The sequence below is a fragment of the Rutilus rutilus genome (genome assembly GCF_951802725.1).
Source record: "Rutilus rutilus genome assembly, chromosome: 7".
Taxonomy (NCBI): Eukaryota; Metazoa; Chordata; class Actinopteri; order Cypriniformes; family Leuciscidae; genus Rutilus; species Rutilus rutilus.
The window spans coordinates 2,299,376-2,323,095 of NC_140221.1; the positions used below are offsets into that span (position 1 = coordinate 2,299,376).

The 23,720-nt window shown below is 37.9% G+C and overlaps 1 protein-coding gene across 1 annotated transcript in view; it reads left to right on the forward strand.

The window, feature by feature from the left end:
* Positions 1-23,720, forward strand: part of astn2 (astrotactin 2) — a 435,007-nt gene that overhangs the window by 161,767 nt on the left and 249,520 nt on the right. The window lies entirely within an intron of this gene.

Below are 23,720 nucleotides of genomic sequence, written 5' to 3' on the forward strand. Positions count from 1 at the left end.
AGATGTTGGGTCTGGGATCTCACCATTGGCAGGGCTCAATCCGAGGACCGGGATAAACGCTTGTCTAATTCAAATTCGCTCTGCACGCAATAGGATAGCGCTACAACCAACCAGGGGTGCGTTTCCCAAAAGCATCGTTAGTCAACTATGTTCGCAATTTCCATTGTTATCAGCAGTTCAGCGAGTCAGTGTTTCCCGAAACCATCGTCTAACGAACATTCGCAAACTGTATCGCAAAGTTGTGTAGTTGGAGCGACAGATCTCGACCTGTGGTTACAAGCAGAGTTTCTAGTTTGCATGACATGTGGACTCAATAAATCCTTATCTTGAGTCAAATAAGCAATTCAGTACAACTTGTGTCTTTAATTTAGAATACATACAAATGTCATTTACGTCTTTTAGTTTGTCAAGAGATTTAAAGCGCAGTTTTTGAAGAGTGCGCATGTGTGAACGAGCTCTAGTGTGTAAGAACGAGACTATGATTGAATCTGGAAATAAAGCAAAATAACTGAGAAAAATGAGAAATAGTCCTCAGATGTACAGCAAAACATCTAGCGTTAATTCTATCTCAAAAAGATTCATTAATAACACACAAGCACCATCATAAACCAGCGTGGTTGAAAGACCACTTTGCAACAATACAGTTTTGGGAAACAGTCGTGACTCACTAGTTGATTTCTTCAATGATGTATCGTACTATAGTAGTGAAGCAGCGAGTTACGTCGTTGTTTCGGGAAACGCACCCCAGAGCGTTAACACCGGCGGAGCTAGTTGATGGATTCAACTTTTGCCGTATCCGGTCGGATAACGGATAAACATTTCTTAAATCAAGATGCATTTACTAAAGTTGTAAAATTACATAAGATATTAAGTCTTGTTTTCTGGGGGAATTAATCAAAATTAAGTACGTTTTTGCTTAAAACAAGCAAAATGATCTGCCAAAGGGGTAAGAAAAATAATCTTGTTTCTGTTTTAATTTAGATTATTTTTCTGACCCCACTGGCAGATAATTTAGCTTTTTTAAAACATCAACTCACTTATTCTAATAATGAATCCCCTCGGAAAACAGGACATAATATCTTATGTAATTGTACTCATATAGTAAACACATCTTGATTTAAGAATGTTTAGATATTTGAACTGGAAACAAGACAAAAATACTAAGTAAGAAAAGTATTTTTTTGCAGTGCTCTGAACATATCTTCAGTTTTCAAGTAGCAACTCTTTAACTTTGTAACCGTCACAACTCTGCCGTCATTATGTTAAGGCCGCCCACCGACTCTATACACGATGTGATTGGCCTGACTAGAGTTTAGGGTTTTTCCAGCTCGAAAGCCAACAGAGAGTTGCTAGACGAAACTGAGTGCAAAATAAAATGTGCTTCCACTAGAGTGTGTCTAGATTTCTAGGCTATCTGGAAGTATAATCATTTGCACATTTTTTTAGTTTTAAGATATCCCAGCTATCACTGAAATCTCACTGACTTTTAGCATCCACAGATGCATATTTCATAAAGTGTGATTGTAATTGTGTCTTCTGTCCTCATTCATTTAGACTGACGACAGCACTGATTACCCCTGATGGATCCTTTTCACTAGACGAGTTCTGTTAATGGCCTTCATGTAATTATCTCCTCCTCGTCAAGCCGGCTCACTTCCTGTATGTCATGTTTTGTTTGTTTTTTGTGCGTTAAGAGATGCCAGCGCTCAAAAACACATGCGCTGTAGATAAAATAGCAGAGGCGTTGATGGATCGCCAGATGACGTGAGAACGTGATGCTCTGGGTTCAGATGTTTGGAGGATGATAAAATGAACAGCACTGGAAAAAGTGCAAGTGCAATGAAACAAATGATAATTCAGTGAGCAACTTTAGAAACGTGCAGATCCTTTTAAGTTAATGGAGTATTGAATTCATGGAATTAATAGGGTAATTTTTCTGTATTATCAATGAGATTAATTAAATATGTTAATTCCCATCACATTTATTTAATGCTTCTTAATTTGAGAGAATAACAGCTTCATTCATTTCTGTGATTTCTGGTGCCGAATTCAATTCGTATTCCGACATCGTTTTTACCCAAACCTGAATATAGACAGAAATTAAGCAATGAACATGTATTTGTACAATAATGAAATAATGCAAATGTGATCAGGTTGAATCCATTAAAAGTCCATGCAACCAAAAAAAAAAAAGTTAATAAAAATATCATAAAAGTAATCTGTATAAACTGAGCACCTAATCAAAGTCTTTTGAAGAGATACTGTCACTTTATATGATTAACAGATTTCATTTTGGGAAATAGAGATTTGAAACCACAAACCTCGCACATCAAACACGTTTGAGCTTCAGTTTATCATATTTGATGTGCAACTGATCAACTAAACATCTAATCGTGCATGAGAATCTCAATAGCAAAATAAACAGGCTTGACGTCTTTTAAATAGAGAAAGCACTTTATCCTTTGATGTCTTTGACTATATTTTTATCACGTGTATCAAATGTGGTGCAGATTCTTCTGTCGCTTAGTCCGATTACACAGATGACAGCATGAACAGGTTTTGTGTCGCCTCGTCCTCAAAAACCATCAACAGCATTATGCTGGTCAAGGCAAGCTTATTTATTTAGCACATTTCATACACAGTGGTAATTATAAAAGTATCATAAAAATGCAAATTAAGAAGTACAAAGTGAAGAAAATAATACATTTGGCTAAATTAAATAAAAACCATGCATTGAAAGTTTAAAAGAAACCAATAGAGGTTTCAGGTTTACCATTGTTTTGAGTCGCCACTTAAAGGGATAGTTCACTTTGAAATTAATTTTTGATATGTTTTAGCTTACCTCAAGGGCATCCAAGATGTAGGTGTCTTTGTTTCCGCAGTAGTTTCAATTTTGATATTTTTAGGTCAAACCGTTCTTGTCTGTCAGTCATATAATGCAGGTCTATGGTCACTGTCTCAAAACACAAGCACAGAGTCCAAATTAAAACAATTCCCCACGTCCAAATGAAACAATTCCCCATCATAAGTACACATTGATGGCCTAAGACACGAAACGAGCGGTTTGTGTGAGAAAACGAACAGTATTTATATCGTTGTTATCTCTTGAACACAGCACACGTCCAAATGATCTGACGGCGCGGGCGGGTATAGATATATACATAGATGTCGCCTTGGCTACGGTTTCGTTCCAATGAACTGCAGTAGCCAAGGCGACATCTATGTATATATCTATACCCGCCCGCGCCGTCAGATCATTTGGACGTGTGCTGTTTTCAAGAGATAACAACGATATAAATACTGTTCGTTTTCTCACACCGCTCGTTTCGTGTCTTAGGCCATCAATGTGTACTTATGTTTTAATTTGGACTCTGTGCTTGTGTTTTGAGCCAGTGACCATAGACCTGCATTATATGACTGACAGACAAGAACGGTTTGACCTAAAAATATCAAAATTGAAACTACTGCGGAAACAAAGACACCTACATCTTGGATGCCCTTGAGGTAAGCTAAAACATATCAAAAATTAATTTCAAAGTGAACTATCCCTTTAACTCTCGATAATGAAGCAAAACCAGTAGAAAATCTGCATCTGGAGCAAAACAAGTTTCATGTCAGGAAGATAAATGAGGCTATAATCGTTTGACAGGTCTTGTGGTGCGACTCCGTCAAAGTTGAAACGAATATGTATGAAGATATAGCGTTGCTCTCAGCGTGCTCGATGGCTGCCGCTTGAGAGAGTCATACGACACTAGTGTAACGATGATATTTATAAAAGGCCAATATGTCTCTGTAGGATCACTCATTCTTAAGAAAAGCTCAAACACCTCTTTCCAACCAGAGCCTCTTGCCATTACAATCCTCGCACCGCGTGTATCGAAGTGATGCTTATTCTTCAGGGAGTGATTCAGGACAAAATCTGCATTAAGAGCCAATTTATCTGCAGCGCCCCGCGTCCTGAAGCTCTGTATGTTATCAGTGTGAGACCCGCAGAGCCACAAAGATACATTCATATTTCATCCGGCCTGTGGCAAGAGAGGCTATAGATAGCAGAAAGAACAGAACAAGCGCAGACACAGCCAAAAAACCCCAGCTGGGTCATGCTTACTGTACTGTACTGTACTGTACTGTACGTCTTCATCATACTGGATATATGTGCATCATATCCCATTAAAGGCTCAATATGTAACTTTTTTGCTTTAAAAATAGCAAAAATCACTATATCTAAGTTATATATATTTTTTTAGTTGTGTACTTACATTATCCCGACTGTTTCCAACAACTTTCAAACCAGGAGAAATTTGTAATTTAATTCGAAGACACGTCCCGTTTCTTTATTTCCGTTTTGTCGCCGTCAATGTCGTCATATCTGCGTTGTCCCTGGTTTCCGTTCGTACTGCCATAGCAACCAGAGCCCTCTGATAGTAACCAAGGCGACAGACGTGGACGACTGTTAGTTCGCAATGTCTATCTGCACGCTGTTGTTGTTTCATTCAAACATTATGGACCATGGCAAGCAGACTTTGGATAAAAAAGGAGAACTAAACCGAGAATCAATATCAGCGCGGTGTTTTCAATATGCCGAGAGCTCCCATAGACAGTATATAAACGAGAGCTCCACGTCCGAGACTTCGACCGCTCCTACATGTACTTTATTAAACAGGTGAGCATAAAACTAATCAATGTTATATAGTTCAACAATGATAAAATGTTAGAATATGATCTGTATGTTATTCTAATGTTGATCTAGCTTACTGCTAGTCTCATACAGACAAACTAACACAAATTTCAACACATTCAAATGCAGTTTAGTGTGCTAGTGTAATGTTAGACTAAGTGAAACAGCGCTGCGTTACCTCACAAGCTTAATTTGTCTAATAAACTGACCTGTGAGTTGTAATTCTGCACTTGCGTGTAGTTCGGTAGAATGAAATGTCCATATTCCTTTTATATCCGCGGGACTCGCGTCGTGTGTGGAGCTGATAGCTGTCTCTTAGCAATCCCGAACTGCTTCATATCAGAGTCATGATAAAAGCATCGATGTATTCACTCATCCATAAACATTATTAGATCGGTCGGCTTGACGTTGACGACAAGATCCATAATTCTTAGCAAATGTTGTGTCATCAAACTACGCCTTTGTTATTGTAAGAGGTTAGCGACCCCTAGCGGCGAAAAAATTACCCATATTGTACGTTTAAGGGATAAAATGATTGACTACAGGGGGACTTTAAATGTCGAATGACACATTATTTGATGGGGATCTGTCAAGTTTAATTTCACCCTTCAATGAATGATTTAATTCATTTGTAAATAAGCAAACTAGATGGTTGACTCATTTCAAACTATGTTTGACCATGAGAATGGGTCTCCTTCAATACATACGCATTAATAAAACTTTAGAAAACAAAAGCAAAAGGCCTTCCTCTTTAGTGCTGTCTGAATTAGTGATTAAAACAATAAAATCATTACCAATATGAATATGAAACACTCTATCTTAAAAATATATTCAATTAAATGTTCATATATAGGGAAGACTGGGGCTAGTTGTCAAATATATGCCACAATTTATGTATCTCAGTGAGGTTTTAGATAGGTACGGAGCCCGGGAAGTCACCTGTGGGAGAAAAAAACAAAACAAATGTTGCGTCATCAAACTATGCTTTTCTTATTGTAAGAGGTTAGCAACCCCTAGCGGCGAAAAAATGTACATACTGTACGTTTAATTAAAGGGTTTGTTCGCCAAAAAAATTATGTGATTGTTTACTCAGCCTCATGTCGTTCCAAACCCATAAGACTTATTAACATAACACAAATGAAGATGTTTTTAATATAGACAGATATTTCTGTCCCTTTCTGGACCATTTCGGCCACTTTGACTAAATGTGATCTTGAAATACTGTACAATTTCCGAACATCTGCTTTACCCCTTTATAGAAACAAAATCCTTAAATTACAACTCAATCATATGTTTTAAAGTGATTCAAATGGCTCTGCATGAAATAAAAGATCAAGCCATTCTTTTATAAAAGAGGAAAAACCCTAGAGAAAAAATAAAGCTTTTGGGGTTGAGAGGTTGAAAGACAAAACAAGAACTACGTCCGGTTGTTTCTCCTCTTTGCTCTCTTTTTTTAGAGATGTTTATTCCCGTCTCGAGAGCCTTTCCATCAGTTTGGAGATCATGGACATGAAAATAGGTCAAATGATGACAACGAATCGCTCATAACCATAACTAAAATACTCTTATTTATCTTCATATCTTTTTCTTTCAACTACAGTTCGCAATTGCACTAAAGCTCGTCATGTTTTTGAGTCGTCGTCTCTGATTGTGACGTTGCTATAGTTACTGACACTAAGGAGGCCGAGAGTGTTTGGTGATTACGGTTTATCTGAGTCCTCATTGACAGCCGCTGTGCGGAGCGTTTATGGATTGTCTTGGCACAGCGCTGATGGATGTGGATTGTGACGGAGCGGGAGGCAGGAGGCCGGTGTCTGCCGAAGCCCACAGGAAACAAGGCCCATTGTTATGTTGGCACGACACTTGAGACAATCAGTCACAAATTTGATCAAATGTCTGTCAAGCTTTTAAAGTATATTTATCCTATGACAGCTGAATTTAAAAGGGAGCAGACCGAATGTGGATCTGGATTTATCTCTGCTCATTCTTGGTAAATATAATATATATATATATATATATATATATATATATATATATATATATATATATTTATTATATTTACCAAGAATGAGCAGAGATAAATCCAGATCCACATTCGGTCTGCTCCCTTTTAAATACTATATATATATATATATATATATATATAATATATATAGTATTTAAGTAATTAGAATCAAATAGGAATTGTGTTAGTGACACATGACTGTATAATGAGATTTAAAGTTCACCCTAAAATGAAAATTAAGTCATCATTTACTCAACCTGGTGTTGTTTTAATGCCGAATGCCCTTCTTTTTTTCAGGCCCCAAACGTATATATATATATATATATATATATATATATATATATATATATATATATATATATATATATATATGGTGCTGGTCGCTATTCATAATATATAGTGAACAGCGACCAGCACCAAGCTGGTATATTTCAAGTGTTGTTATGATAGTGTTCAAACCAAAATTGCGTGTATTATTTAAGGAAAATCCTGACCTTGCACGGCTGCACGTAAATGAGAATCTATTAGCAACGCAGTTCACTAATAAAGTCTCACAACCGCACAGCATGCATAGATGATCACTGTTGGCGAAGGTCGGGATTTTCCTTAAATAATACATTAAATTTTGGTTTGTTTTTCACCAAACGCATGGGATCATTCTGTGGATCTTTTTTTTTTTTTTTTTTAAGCTTACATTTACATTTACATTTATTCATTTAGCTGACGCTTTTATCCAAAGCGACTTACAATTGCTATATATGTCAGAGGTCGCACGCCTCTGGAGCAACTAGGGGTTAAGTGTCTTGCTCAGGGACACATTGGTGTCTCACAGTGGATTCGAACCCGGGTCTCTCACACCAAAGGCATGTGTCTTATCCATTGCGCCACACCACCCCGTAAAGCTTGATGCTGTTCACTATTTACTGCCATTATATGTATGAACGCGAACAGGACATTTTTTTTTTTATTCTCATTTTGTGGTCCATAAAAGAAAGACGGGCATGCAGCATTAGAACAACACCAGGGTGAGTAAATGATGACTTAAATTTCATTTTAGGGTGAACTGTCCCTTTAATTCTTAACTCTTTCCCTGCCATTGACGGAAATGTCCGGCTTTCCGTGTTTTCACTGTTATACGGTAGGGGGCGCTATTACGCATCTTCTGAAAGAGGACTGAATCTCCTGATCTAAAGACAAGTGAAGAAGAAGCAGAAACAAGCGATAGCATATCATATGCATACATAAAATAACGCAATGATCAATATTAAACAGCATATAAATCAAAACCGCCTAATGTTACTGAATGAAATGTCGACCCAGGACGAGCTACAGGACTGTGAAGCTTTAGTTCTGAATCCGATCCAGATGTAGTCTTTGATTTAGATTTGAACTTTTTGCTCAAAATGTTGTTTTTTATGAAACTTAAACTTAAACTTGAAAAAAATTATAATAATAAAATAAAAAAATGCATGAAGCTAGAATAAAACAGGTTTTGTTGTTTAAAAGCTCCCTTTTAATATATTGCATATTCAAATATACAACAAAATATTCTGGGCCTTGCAACTTTTGTAAATATTATCAAAAGTGCAATAAAGTAAAGTCACAAAACAGTAGACAATAAAGTCTAAAAACAGTCACAAACTACTATTAATTTTCTTTCAATTTGGGGGTGAAATGTGACGGACATGTTCTTGTAAGATTTCCCCATGCATGGAAATATTTACGTTTAGAAATGCACAGCATCAGCCATGATCATTTGTCATAACGTGTCTCTTTAACGGTATCATTACAGTCTGGGTCGACTTAGTGAAGTGAATCCATAAATTACCATTATTTTACTGTACATCATTAGCATAAGTATTGTTCTCTGTGTCCTTACTATCCATGTTGAAGGACCTTCACTGTCAAGCACAAGAAAGGAAAGTGGGACAGAGTGCCGCTATAAAGCAGAGCGTTCAGCCATTCATGACCACAACCAATTACACACACATGCATAAGACCTTTTTTGCCAATGTTCTTTTTCAAGGTGTTTACAAATTTCACAATGTGGACTTGATCCACATTAAACTGGTATAAAAGCTGGTCAGGAAGAGAGCAGGATGACTGTGAAACATCTTTATTTCATGAAACGGTCACATGACGCAATTGGTTTGATTTGTTTTGAAATTATTTGCAGGAAACTGTCAGGTTACCAATTTCAATAAATCAAAATTTTCCACATCAGACATAAAACAGGGAACACACAGTGTTGTTCTTGTTTTTCAATGGCCGATTCGTACCCAAATCCTAAATATGTGGTTCGACTATAACCGTTCAACCGGTATTTATTGTTACGAAACTCAAACCAAACCCCAAAGAGCTACAAAAGAGCTTCAACCCTGTCACATTTGAACTTTATACTTTATATTTTAGACTACCGTTCAAAACTTTGGGGTCAGAAAGATTATTATTATTACTATTATTTTATGTTTTTGAGTCTTCTGCTCATTTATGCTGCATTTATTTAATCAAAAATAAAGTAAAAACAGTATTATTTCTCCCTGTGATCAAAACTGAATTTTCAGCATCTTTACTCCAGTCTTCAGTGTCACATGATCCTTCAGAAATCATTCTAATATGATGATTTGATGCTCAAGAAACATTTATGATTGTTGAAAACAGAACAGTAATACAAGACAATGGATTGAAAGAAACTTCAGACAGGATAATGAGAACTAAACAAGACACAGATGAACATAATCATTAATCAACTAAATAGAAACATAAACTAAGACACATGGAAACAGGAACTAAATATCTAAGTAATTGGAAAACTGGGAAAACTGGAAACTGAGATTAGGCTACAAAACATGATTTTTGTCACTTTTGAATAAAACTATTAATTTCTTAAACCAAAACAAAAAACACTTTTGAACAGTAGTGTACTGTGAATAAATAACAGTATATTTCGCAAGTGTCACTGTAATAGATCAAATTAAATATTAATAACCATGACATGTTTATTTTGTGCCCACTCTGTTATTCAAAATAATGTTTTGGAGTTTCAAAATGTAACATTACAGCCTTAACATGTAAATATTGCATTCATATTGCATCCGCATTACATTCTTTAAAGTCAGTATGTATGTGTTTGTTGCATAAAAAGCAATATTTTTCAATATAGGGAAAAGTATAGCTTGACGGGAGGTATATCTGAATATAATCCATCAGTGAAGGTTCTTTATAGTAAAGGTGATTGAGTTATTTATTACTGACACTGAAGGTATAACAATAATGAAAAGGGTTTTTTGAATCCCAAAATTAGATGGTCAACACAAAGCGGAAAATGGGTATATAACAAATCAATTTGTTTGCACAGGGGAAGAAACCATTAATAAAACAGCAGGAAATGTCCTTGGTTACACCAATGTTTTAAAGGAAATAGTCCCAGTTTCTCTGAATCATGTTGATGCTGTAACAGGGCTCTGAATAATGATGCATTAACTTAGAGTTCAGTGTGTTATTACTGTTATTCATTCAGAGGGCAAGGACCTGCAGGGAATGTGTCTCTTTTCACCCAATTTCATTTCATCTGGGCAACCTATATTTGACATGAGCAAGAGAAGTACTGAACGCATGGTTGCAGGTTTTCCAGCTGATAAATCTGTCATAAAGCTCTTAAACTGACGAGTCTCACATACAGCATCAGTACAGCCACGCATTATATAGTATATTCAACAGTCCAAATCTTATCAAATCTGAATCTTTAACTACGCCTTTTAAGCATATTAATTATGTCATTGTAAACAAACAGTGTAATGGAAATGCACAAAAGAACATGCATGACTTCCAAACCATTAAAGCATGAAAATATTTCAAATTAATATTAGAGATTCGACATACACAACTTCATTTTGTGTGTAATGCACTGCACTATATACACGGTATATCCTTTATAGCATTCACAAGATCCTTTTGTCACGACTGTCGCGTTATAAGTGTATTAAATTAAATTTTGTTCTCCCTTGGTGATCGATCGCCCGGACGTCTGTGCCCTTCGCTTGTTCTGTCGTCACGCTGGGAAGAAGTTCTGTCACTCGACGCTTTCCCTGAGAACCGGCTCTCGCTGCTTCTCCCAGATCTTCTCAAATTGAATAATTCACAGAGGGAATACACACTGCTGAGCATCCAGCTTGTTTTTCAGTATCTTTCCCTCTGAGATGGAGAGGGGGAGAGGGAGGGAGAGAGAGAGAGAGAGAGAGAGAGAGAGATGTGGTTTTCTCTCCTCCCTGTGGTTTCACTCAACTCAAATTCTGCAGGGATTTGGAAAGAAATTGAAATGGCTTCCTGGTGGACCTTCATCTCTTCGAAGGCTGTAATTGTTGTTTCATCCACATTATTATTGATTTTGGTTGCCGTAAAGTTTACAGTCCTGCTATCATCCCATTAACCTTCAGAAGGCTAAGAGCCGTGACACACCAAGCGTCGGTGAGCGTCTGTCAGGCTAGGTTTAGCAGTGTGTACCATACGGTGTGAGTTTGACTGAATCTGGCGATACGAGAGATCACTCTGATTGGCTGTTCAGGTTAGCCAACGGGTCAGTGCACCACAACTTGAGCATGAACATGCTGTTGTCCGAGTGTTAGTTTAGCTGCTTCTATTGCTCTCCTCATTTGTAAGTCGGTTTGCATAAAAGTGTCTGCTAAATGATTAAATGTAAATGTAATCGAAGTAAGAGACAGCTCAGACAGACGGCCGTTACCTGAGCATATTACCTGAGCATTCCCATACGCAAATATTTTCATAACAACATGAGCCGTCTGGAATGAACAAAGTGATGATTGATATTCAGAAGAGTAAGCAAGCACTGCTTTATTTCTGCAGGCCTAGATTCGGTTCCACTTTTTGAATGACGAATATAGACTATTGATTCCTGCTGATACAGACAGTTATTTCCACACACACGGGCACAGAAGGCAAGGGTTTATGTCTTCATAGTTTTTATTCATTTTTATTTAAATTTTTGTTATTTTAGTACAAGTTAAACAAAATGAAATGTTTCCTTGGCAACTAGCTGAAACAAAATAAGTCTAAATATAAGTAAAAAATATATATATATATAAAAATATATATATATATATACAGTACATACATACATATATATATATATATATATATATATGCATTTATTTACTTATATTTAGACTTATTTTGTTTATATATTGTTTATATGCTTATATATATATATATATATATATATATATATATATATATATATATATATATATATATAGTTATTTATTTACTTACAGTGCAATGCATGAGTGAATACACCCATGCTAAAGTTGACTAAAAAGAGGAATAAAAAATCATATTTTGGAAATTGAACTTAATGCCTTAATTTAAAAAATTAGGAAAAATCCAACCTTTAAGGACACCAATTTTCTTTGTGAATGAATAATGTATCGTAAATAAATAAATGTTCTTCCTTAAAATACATGGTGCATAAGTGAGTACACCCCTATGTTAAATTCCCATAGAGGCAGGCAGATTTTTATTTTTAAGTATTTTTTTTATTTTTTTATTTAGGATACTATGCATCCTGATAAAGTTTCCTTGGCCTTTGGAATTAAAATAGCCCCACATCATCACATAGCCTTCACCATACCTAGAGATTGGCATGGGGTACTTTCCATAAGATCATCTCTCAATGCAAATCAAACCAGCTATTAGGCTAACTGAAATAAAACCATGCCAATCTCTAGGTATGGTGAAGGCTATTTGATGATGTGGGGCCATTTTAATTCCTAATTTTTTAAATTAAGGCATTAAGTTCAATTTCCAAAATATTATTTTTTATTCCTCTTTTTAGTCAACTTTAGCATGGGTGTATTCACTTATGCATTGCACTGTATATTTAGACTTATTTTGTTTACAGTGGGTACGGAAAGTATTCAGACCCCCTTAAATTTTTCACTCTTTGTTATATTGCAGCCATTTGCTAAAATCATTTAAGCTCTTTTTTTTTTTCCTCATTATTGTACACACAGCACCCCATATTGACAGAAAAACACAGAATTGTTGACATTTTTGCACATTTATTAAAAAAGAAAAACTGAAATATCACATGGTCCTAAGTATTCAGACCCTTTGCTCAGTATTTAGTAGAAGCACCCTTTTGATCTAATACAGCCATGAGTCTTTTTGGGAAAGATGCAACAAGTTTTTCACACCTGGATTTGGGTATCCTCTGCCATTCCTCCTTGCAGATCCTCTCCAGTTCTGTCAGGTTGGATGGTAAACGTTGGTGGACAGCCATTTTCAGGTCTCTCCAGAGATGCTCAGTTGGGTTTAAGTCAGGGCTCTGGCTGGGCCATTCAAGAACAGTCACGGAGTTGTTGTGAAGCCACTCCTTCGTTATTTTAGCTGTGTGCTTAGGGTCATTGTCTTGTTGGAAGGTGAACCTTCGGCCCAGTCTGAGGTCCAGAGCACTCTGGAGAAGGTTTTCGTCCAGGATATCCCTGTACTTGGCCGCATTCATCTTTCCCTCGATTGCAACCAGTCGTCCTGTCCCTGCAGCTGAAAAACACCCCCACAGCATGATGCTGCCACCACCATGCTTCACTGTTGAGACTGTATTGGACAGGTGATGAGCAGTGCCTGGTTTTCTCCACACATACCACTTAGAATTAAGGCCAAAAAGTTCTATCTTGGTCTCATCAGACCAGAGAATCTTATTTATCACCATCTTGGAGTCCTTCAGGTGTGCTTTCATGTGTCTTGCACTGAGGAGAGGCTTCCGTCGGGCCACTCTGCCATAAAGCCCCGACTGGTGGATGGCTGCAGTGATGGTTGACTTCCTACAACTTTCTCCCATCTCTCGACTGCATCTCTGGAGCTCAGCCACAGTGATCTTTGGGTTCTTCTTTTCCTCTCTCACCAAGGCTCTTCTCCCCCGATAGCTCAGTTTGGCCGGACGGCCAGCTCTAGGAAGGGTTCTGGTCGTCCCAAACGTCTTCCATTTAAGGATTATGGAGGCCACTGTGCTCTTAGGAACCTTAAGTGCAGCAGAAATTTTTTTTTTAACCTTGGCCAGATCTGTGCCTTGCCACAATTCTGTCTCTGAGCTCTTCAGGCAGTTCCTTTGACCTCATGATTCTCATTTGCTCTGACATACACTGTGAGCTGTAAGGTCTTATATAGACAGGTGTGTGGCTTTCCTAATAAAGTCCAATCAGTATAATCAAACACAGCTGGACTCAAATGAAGGTGTAGAACCATCTCAAGGATGATCAGAAGGAATGGACAGCACCTGAGTTAAATATATGAGTGTCACAGCAAAGGGTCTGAATACTTAGGACCATGTGATATTTCAGTTTTTCTTTTTTAATAAATGTGCAAAAATGTCAACAATTCTGTGTTTTTCTGTCAATATGGGGTGCTGTGTGTACAATAATGAGGAAAAAAATGAACTTAAATGATTTTAGCAAATGGCTTCAATATAACAAAGAGTGAAAAATGTAAGGGGGTCTGAATACTTTCCGTACCCACTGTATATATTGTTTATATGTTTAAATATATATATATATATATATATATATATATATATATATAATTTTTTTTTCATCTGTTTATTCAATTTCAAATAATAAAGTTTTTTAAGGTTTTAGTTAACAATAGAACACAGTACAGATATTGTTCTCATCATCAGCACAAACAGCTTTAGCACTGACAGTCAACAAGGACGTCTGTCACTTTCGATTTGTGAACCGGGATTTTTGTTAAACACTCACTATGCTTGCAAACATATTCCTGACATTTTCAATCGTGTTGCCATGGTGAGGGATTAAACAGGAAACTGGGAAACAGAATGAGTCTTACATACAGTATTCACATATTGGCTGATTTTGATCAGATTTGATCTGTATTGGTCACATGGCTGTTGTGAGTCACTTCATAAGGCCACCAGCTGGCAGAAGGATGTGCCACACAATTTAAAATAGTCCTCTTATATTTTCCCAATTAAATACAAATACATACCGTCATCGCTGCTTACAGCTATATTTATTATTGTTATTATTATTATTATGTAGAATTTGTTAATTATTTTAAAGGTATTATTAGTACGCATCCCTATCCTGGTCTAGACTGGTTTATGCTGGTTAGTGCTTGTTTTATGATGGTTTAACCGGGCCATGTTCTCCAATAAAAATACTTATTATAATTATATTGGTTTCTCTGGTGAATCTGGTGGACCAGTTTAGTCTGACTAGTTAATCTAGTTAAAAAGCCTGCTGGCTCACCAGCACAACAGCATCCAAAACACATACTGAGAAATTCATCATTTAATTAATCTAATCATTGTTATATCATTTTCTAAGTCTATATATCATTAAAAAAAAGATAAATTGGCTTGAAACATAAAACTGTGTAATATATCATTTTTTCTCCCCATTGGCAATGTTTTGGTCTTGTCTTAAATACAAATCTAACAGAGCTTAATGAGGTTTAAAGTCACCATGAAATCCAAATTCTTCTTTTTATTATTAATGATTCAAGGGTGCACATCAATATTATTGTTTTAAAATCATGTTCCTGGTAATCTTGAATCAGAATAACTTCCTCTTGCAGCATCTCTTCTCTTCTCTGATGACGAGGGCGGGGCAACCTGTCAATCACATGAGATCAGCCAATAGCAAACCACAACCATCCAATCAATTCCCACAGACAAAATAAAGCCCCGCCCTACATTTGTTCTTGTTCCAGAAGCGTTTCACTCGGATATACGGCACAATACGGAAGAAAAGACTAGCGCAACTTCCAATTCATGTCGATTTTATGCTTAAAACGATCGTATTTGCACATATTCTCTTAATACATCATGCACTTCTGCTTCTCAACACACAAGGCAAAAATACTGAGGAAGAAACGTATTTCTGCGGTGTTCAGCTTTTGCATAAAATTGACTTAGACTGAAGTGCTCTGATGAAATGTCTAATTCGATTTCAAACTGCAGTGTTTAAGATGTTTTTACAGCAAACACGAACATTCATGACAACGGCTGAACTGCCATGAACTGTCACTCTGGCCGTTTCTCTGTCAGATAATGGGACATTTGGACACAGATCCGCCTCTAGCGTCTCCACGTCTGTCACGATCCCTCAGGAGAGGCGTTTATAGCTCGCGTGTCAGTCCGCTCTTCTCTTTATTACAGCTCTCGTGCTCTTATGAGCATCTGCTGCACACAGACAGCCAGACGAGTGATTCTCCAGATTGTAACTGACTTTGACCCTGACGCCGTTTCTTTCTGAATTATGGTTGACCGTCGCTTCTTATGTCTTAGTGCTCAGCGAGTAGTCAAGCGGGTAATTGGCGTTCCTCTATCTCATTCTCCTGTGTCACACGGGACCCATGTAATAGACACATAGTGTACACAACGCTTAAGCTGGAACAAACAGCATGCGCCCCTAGTGGGTTTGGTGGATTATCTGAAGGGTTTGCTGGCATCACTCCACTGAGATCAAGCTCCAGACCCCGACACACTACTATTGGCTGTGTCCAATTCCTAAAGACACTGTTAACCCACTGTCGCTGCTGATAAGAGAGGAGAGGAGATAAGATGAGAGCGAAGGAGAAACAAAGGGCGCAGGGCTTCAGATGACGACGAATGGATTTGCTTTGGTTATGGTCACTCTTCAAAATCATGCAGATCACTGTTGTGTCTATCTGTGAACGCAGAAATAATTCACAGGTGTTTATCGCAGAAATAATTTTGCAGGAAAGGTGACAGGTGCGAATTTTCACATTGCTCCGCGCTTCCTGGACAATCTTCAAATAATCGCTTTTAAAAATGTAATCTTCAACAGCACGACAGGGGTCCAAACCAAACAAAATCAAGGCGTGTAAAACCCTTACTGACTGATATAATGGATTTTTTGGCAGAAATGTGTTCAAATAAGTGAGATTTTAATAAACAAATACATCAAAAATGCATTAAATTGATCAAAAGCAACATTTCTACTGTATTTAAAATAATGCTTTTCTTGTTGAGAAATCCTAAAAAAAAATAAAAAAAATTATGCAGCTCAACTGTTTTCAACCATGATAATAATCAAATGTTTCTTGAGCATCAAATCATCACATTTTTGTCTGAAGGATCATGTGACACTGAAGACTGGAGTAATGCTGAAAATGCAGCTGAACTCTAACCTTCCTGAACTCCTGCTGTTTCAGGCTCTAGGTAAGGCAGATAAAATATGTATCTTGTCTTAGATAAAAAGCAGGCCTGCTCGTACTTCTGATATTAAGTTGTTCATCTTCTTGAGAGATCTCTTTCTCAAACCCACGCATGCATCTTTCTTCATTTCCCGGTGGCAGCCGTTAAGAAGATGAAGGTGTCCGTGGTTTGATGCTCTTGCTGTTAATTTCACTCTGTCTTTTTAAAGACTTCTGTGTATTTCAACACTCATTTGGTGTTTGTATATGGTGACACTGTACAATAAGGTTGAATTAGTAGCGTTAGCATGCATTGCATTGCATTAAAGGGATACTTCACCTCTGGAAAGATGAATGTGTATTTAAATTGGGTCATTTATGTAGTAGAAAAGTGAAATTATTTTTGAATTTGGAGCCTTCTAGACTGAGAAAAGCCAGAATTTTTTTTTTGGCTCATGTGGATGAAAGACAACGACTCCCAGAATGCACTTGCTTCGCTGCCCTAGGAGGCCACTCCCAAGCCACGCCTACCGGTTAGAGAGCAGTTAAACAACGGGGATTCGGGCTTTTGCGTTCTACAGTCGCCATTCATTATCTTTACTGTGGCGAGCAGGATGAGACTGAGGGCCGCGGGAGAACGGCGCGAGGCCGGTGGTGTGATTACCGATGAGTGATCACTGATTACTGATGATTACTGAATCATTACTGTGATTACTGTGAGACGCACCGGTCTCGTATCTCTCACGGAGGAGCGGGAATTTTCTTAGCAATGTTAAAAAGCACATCAACCGATCACTTGTTTAGCGTTCATGTAAACTTTACATTCAGATTCACCAATCGGAGTGAATTCAGTTAGATTGAAACGGAAAAGGTGTGCATGTAAACAATGAATGGCGACTGCAGAAAGCAAAAGCCGAATCCCGGACATTTTGGACGATCTCGATGGCCGGACATGTCCAGGAAAAAGAGGATGGTAACCCCTACTACTCAGCTTTTTCCACAGAATAAGAACCCGTTAGCTTAGCTACCAAATAAAAGATGGCTGACACTGTTTGTACATTCTGTGAGTGAGATCCCAGAGGATTTTTTCCAGACAAAAAATACATAAATCTCTCGTCTCAGGGGGATATGAGGGAGGAAAGCATGGTAATTCGAAAATACTACAGGTTTTCTACTGATACAAAGTGCTGAAGTCTTTAACTAACATGAACTAACAATAAGCAATACATTTGTTACAGAACAGAAATAGATTAGTTGATGTTAGCTCAGGTTAATTAAATAATATTAACAGATACAGCTTTTGATTTTAATAATGTATTAGTAAATGTTGAAATTAAAGGGATAGTTCACCAACATTTTGTTTAATTCTGTCATTAATTTACTCACCCTCATGTCGTTCCAAACTCATAAGACTTTTGTTTTTAATGAAATCTGATTTATTTATGTCCCTCCAATGAAAGCCTCAGATGCTTTAAAATGTTCATAAAGGGATCGTCAAATAAACCTATATGAATCGGATAGTTTAATCCAAAAATAAAAGCCTAAATTCAATGTTCATGATATAAAGTGATCATATCTCTTCAGAAGGCTTGGATTAAACCCCTCAATTCATATTCATTTCTTTGAAGCGTCAGGGTTTTGAGTGAATAGATTTTCAATGGAGAGACAGAAATCTCTCAGATTTCATTAAACATATCTTCATTTGTGCTTTGAAAATGAAGGAAAGTGTTACGGGGTTTGGAACGACACGAGTGTGAGTAAATGATGACAGAATTTAAATTTTGGGATGAACTAACCCTTTAATACCAACTAAGAAGCATGATTATTGTTAGTTCCTATTAACAAATGTAAATGTAGCTATCTAATGTCAACAAATACTTTTTGTAAACTTTTACCATTCATTTTTTTATGCATAAAGAACCTACATGAAAAGCGCAAGAATGGCTGAGGTGTTAAATAATTCACTTACGTTTACAAAGTAAAAGCTGGAATGCACTACACAACTTTTTAAACTTTAGACTCAGGCATCATGCACTTGCCGACTCTGTGAAGGGTTACAGATTGAAACTGACCATCGTACATTAAACGAATGACTGGTGCAACGTGATGCGACAAAAGCAAATAAAAACCCATTATAATCAGTGATGCTGTCTACACCGGACGCGGTGTGACACGACAAATCCCAGTGCCTGTGCTACTTCTGACACAAAATCAGAGTCTGTGCCCATCATACACTGCACGATTTCCTGTGAAATCTGTTAACTGTTCAACATCTGCACTGACTTTCGGCAAGTTGTGTCGGCTGTAAATCGGGGTATAAATCATGTAGTGTATTCCAGCCTCAAGCAGGGTGTAGCAGTGATTTTGTCTCGGCTTGTCTCGGTCGTGATGTGTGATCAATATCACAGAGGAGTCCAGACAGTCACGAGGTGCCGGACGACCCAGTTCAGACTTCGAGTGTCTCTAAAAATGCACAGTTAAAGAGTAAATCATTAGAGATGATTTCTTCAGGTTACTCACTGAACTGGGACACAAGCGCCAGATTCTGTTTACACGCTGACCTGGTTATTGGCTCTGCGAATATGTCATTTTCAACATCAGTGTTGTGTTTGCGCAGTACAACAAAAGTTGTATGTTTTATTGATCCACGTCTAGCGCGATCAGTAAGAATTGAGTTGGCTGAACAAATTGTCCTATCTTGGCTGTCGTGAATGATTTCGCGAGTGGACATTTAGAACAACAGCCGACTAAACCCCCAAATCCCATTTACACAAATGATGGGATGGCCCTGGAAAGGCAACTGATTGCATTTATAAGCACCCAATCAATAAACTGTCACAGCATGAGCAAGACGGACACACAGCAAGCCATCAGGGATGAGCGATGGGCGTCTGAGGAGCGCAGACTCTTAAAGATTTCATCTCCAACTCCCAACAGAACAAACACAGGCCGCGGGCATGAAATATGCATGGAGCAGTTAACCTGTACTTCTCAGTCATGGCAGGTCGGGTCTTAAGTGGATCCGGCTCAGTCTCGATTTGTTTGGTTAGCTGTGGCTGGATTAACCATGAGCACAGTCAAACACACGACAGGGAATACTGAGCATTACCGCGCCTTTACCACACTTTGCTCTCTGACCGTCACCTTTTTCAATGCTTTGGTTCTAAAAGCATTTTGGCTACACTTATATGGTCTGTCATTATTAGGTAACTGAGCTGGAAGTATTGCATGACAAAAGAGTAATGCTACACTAACACTTCAGCTACTACCATTATAGAAACAAGATTTACTAGTGATGTTCGAAATAGCTAATTTAGCCCTGAGATAGTTCCTTATTAGGGAATCATTAATTACTGAATGAGATTAGCCTCATTAAGAACCAATAACTAACAATGACAAATTATGGAGAATTACCTATGATTTACTAATCACAATATTAACATGTTTCCACACGTTTTACTCTGAACATGGTCATATAATTCATCACTAATTACTCAAGTGTGACCTAGTTACTCTTCAAGAACTATTAGTGTTCTGGAGCATTATTTTAAAGTGTCTTTCTACTTCAAATTGTCACATTAAATTCAGTGTGTTACTTGCAATGTGTTTTCTTGTTATTTGTGAAATTGAATAGCAATTTTTTCAGTGATGAGTTGTTTTAGACGGAATCCTACATCGTGTGTGTGTGTGTGTGTGTGTGTGTGTGTGTGTGTGTGTGTGTAATCAAAAAAAGTGCATGAATGAATAAACTCCTAATCCCATGCTGCACTGCAAATGGCACTGCATATTTTGTAGGGATGTAACGATACACTTATCTCTCGACATTTGGGTGCCGAATCGATATGTATTGGGATTTTTAAGAATTTCGATTCTACGAGTAGGCCTTTTGTAATCCGATATTTCAATATATTGCAACATTTGTTCGTTTTTTTAACATTAGACCATGGGGAAAAATAATGAATAGACTTATACGGACTATATGATGAGTCATATTTACAACAAACAAAAACAATTCATCATGTCTTTTTTTTTTTTTTTTAAGGAGCATCGATCAGGTGTGTGTTTCCCAAAAGCATCGTTAGCCAACTATGGTCGCAAGTGCCATCATTATCAGCAGTTCAACGAGTCTGTGTTTCCTGAAACCATCGTCTAACGAACATACGCAAACAGCATCGCAGAGTTGTGTGTTTGGATTGACAGATCTCGACCTGTGGTTAGAAGCAGAGTTTCTTGTTTGCATGACATGTGGACTTAATAAATCTTTATCTTGAGCCAAACAAGCAAGCTGATATTCAGTACAGCCTGTGTCTTTAATTTAGAATACATACAGATGTCATTTACGTCTTTTAGTTGGTTGAGAGATTTAAAGCACCGTTTTTGAAGAGTGTGCATTTGTGAGTGTGAACGAGCTCTAGTGTGTAAGAACGAGCCTATGATTGAATCTGGAAATAACTGAGAAAAATGAGAAATAGTCCTCAGATGCCATGTTCATAATTTATAGCAAAACATCTAGCATTAATTTGATCTCAAACAGATTCATTAAAAGTAGTTATTTCTCCACCAGCTGCGTGAGATCATAAACCAGCGTGGTTGAACGACCAATTTGCGACAATACAGTTTCGGTAAACAGTCGTGACTCACTAGTTAAATTATTCAACGATGCATCGTACTATAGTAGTGAAGCAGAGAGTCGTTGTACGGGAAACACACCCCAGTACGGTACTACAAAATGGCCATTATAAATCCTTGGACTTCACTGCATTTAAGACTGGCAGTAAAATGTACAATAGAATTAGTTTTTGGGGGCATGACCCAAAATCAGTTTCATAAGGCGCTTTTCCACTGCATGATACGGCTCACTAAAATAGTTCAACCTCGGCTCCAAGCCAGCCGTACCGACACTAAAATGTTGGTCTTGTAAACACTGCAGTTCACTGATTGGTCAGAGAGAATCGTCGCTACCAGCATCATTGGATTTGCAACACGAGACACTAAACCCGCTAGAAACAAACTTCTTCGTCTTGCAGTGAAAAACATCCACATGCCGGGAATCAAGAACATCATTCCATCGATATGCTCCATTGCTCATGTGTTGTGCGTTTGTTTGTCGCGTTTACAATGATGTCACGACAGTAGAGACTATAACAATCAGTCTGTAATCCCAGTCACTTTGAAGTGGTACTAAACTGCACTGGAAAAGCAAACCGAGCTGAGCAACTTTATGTTTGCAGATACTCACCTTTATATCTTTGGCTGACTTGTTCCAAACTCAAACAAAAGACAAACTCCACATGACTTTAAGTTTGTAAGATTGTTTTCCACACTGATCGTGTGTCTTGTGAACAGTATCCACACATGAGTGTGACACTTAGATTAAACAAGCAGCTGGTAATTAGACAGAATGGCACACACCAGTGAAACCCAGCTAAATAAACAACCAGTCGACTCACTATAGGGACCACGGCTTCATCCATCTGCAAACTTCTCCGTCAGGGGGCCTTCACCATAAAGCCTCACGGTACGGGGGGAAATCGCCCCTGTCCAGAGCCATTACGCCTGTGCCGAGAGAGCGGCCCTCTACATATCTCAAGTTAATTGAAGTTGTGATGCAGCACCGGCCGATGGGAGTAGCGATGGGTCTTTGTAATGGAGGTGGGAGATAAATTGTTTGCGACTATTTGAGGCATCTCATCCCACTCCATCTCTCTGTTTCACCTCCTCCCACTCCTGGCGCAGACAATAAGAGGGCAGTTTATTTTTATATATTATGCCTCTGCTGTGGTGCAAATGGGCCAGAACATGTTCAGATGGGTCAGCGGTGTCCCCTGAGGGAGTCTGTTTTACTGCCAGTTGGAAATATAATACTAACATTGCAGGCTGTGAGCATCGCACCACCCTTGCCCATCTTTCCTTTGGCCCCCCGTCTGGAAGTGCTCTTGATTTCCAAACGGGGAGCCCAAGACGTTTACTCAAATCTCACAGTGACCCTACATAAACTACAACACACACACATGTGAAGGTTGCTGGATGCGCTCCATCTGTGTGGAATTTTCGTTTTTTTTGGCAAGTCAATAAAAATGAAGTTACTCTCCATTTGGCCTGTAACGTCACATGGTTCTAGACGAATTGTAAGAGTAATAGCATGACCTTAATAGCGTGACTCCCTGAACCTGAAATAATGCAAAATAAAGGTTTGCATCCAAGAGTATGTGGACACCCCCTTTTGATCTATGGGTTTAACTGTTTAAAAGTACAGAATGTAAAAGTGTTACAAAATAAAGTTTGCAATCTGTACACTTTTAGTGGAACGGGGTGTCGATGAACAGTCGCAGGGAAAAAGAAACACACTCGGTTGTAGTGAATGTGCACTCGTAGTGTACTTCCAATCTTAAAAGAATATTTTTAAAGAACTGTACTTGCAGATAATATAATATTAATGAAATAAAAGGCCACTTCTGCACTTAAAGAGAGTAGACTTTCATGACTATGTTCCTTAACACACTTAAGTGCACTTACACTAAAAACCTCATTGATGCTTCTGCATCCGAATGGGAACAAATCCCTTTATCCACGTTCCGACATCCACTGGAAGTTATAGCATCTCAGTGGCCTTGGTTTTGAAATTTAAGGGTTGGCAAACGCAGTCAAGGCTGTCCACATACTATTGACCAGGTAGTTAGTAATTCACTGCCATGGTAATTTTGGACGTTTTGGACATTTTTCAAGGATTGTCACAGCTGAACTTTGAATCTTCAGGAGGATTATTATAGTACACTACGACTTTTACTCTCATGGCGAGAACAAAACTTTTACAAACTGCTGAAGAGGGAATAGTCTTCGCTC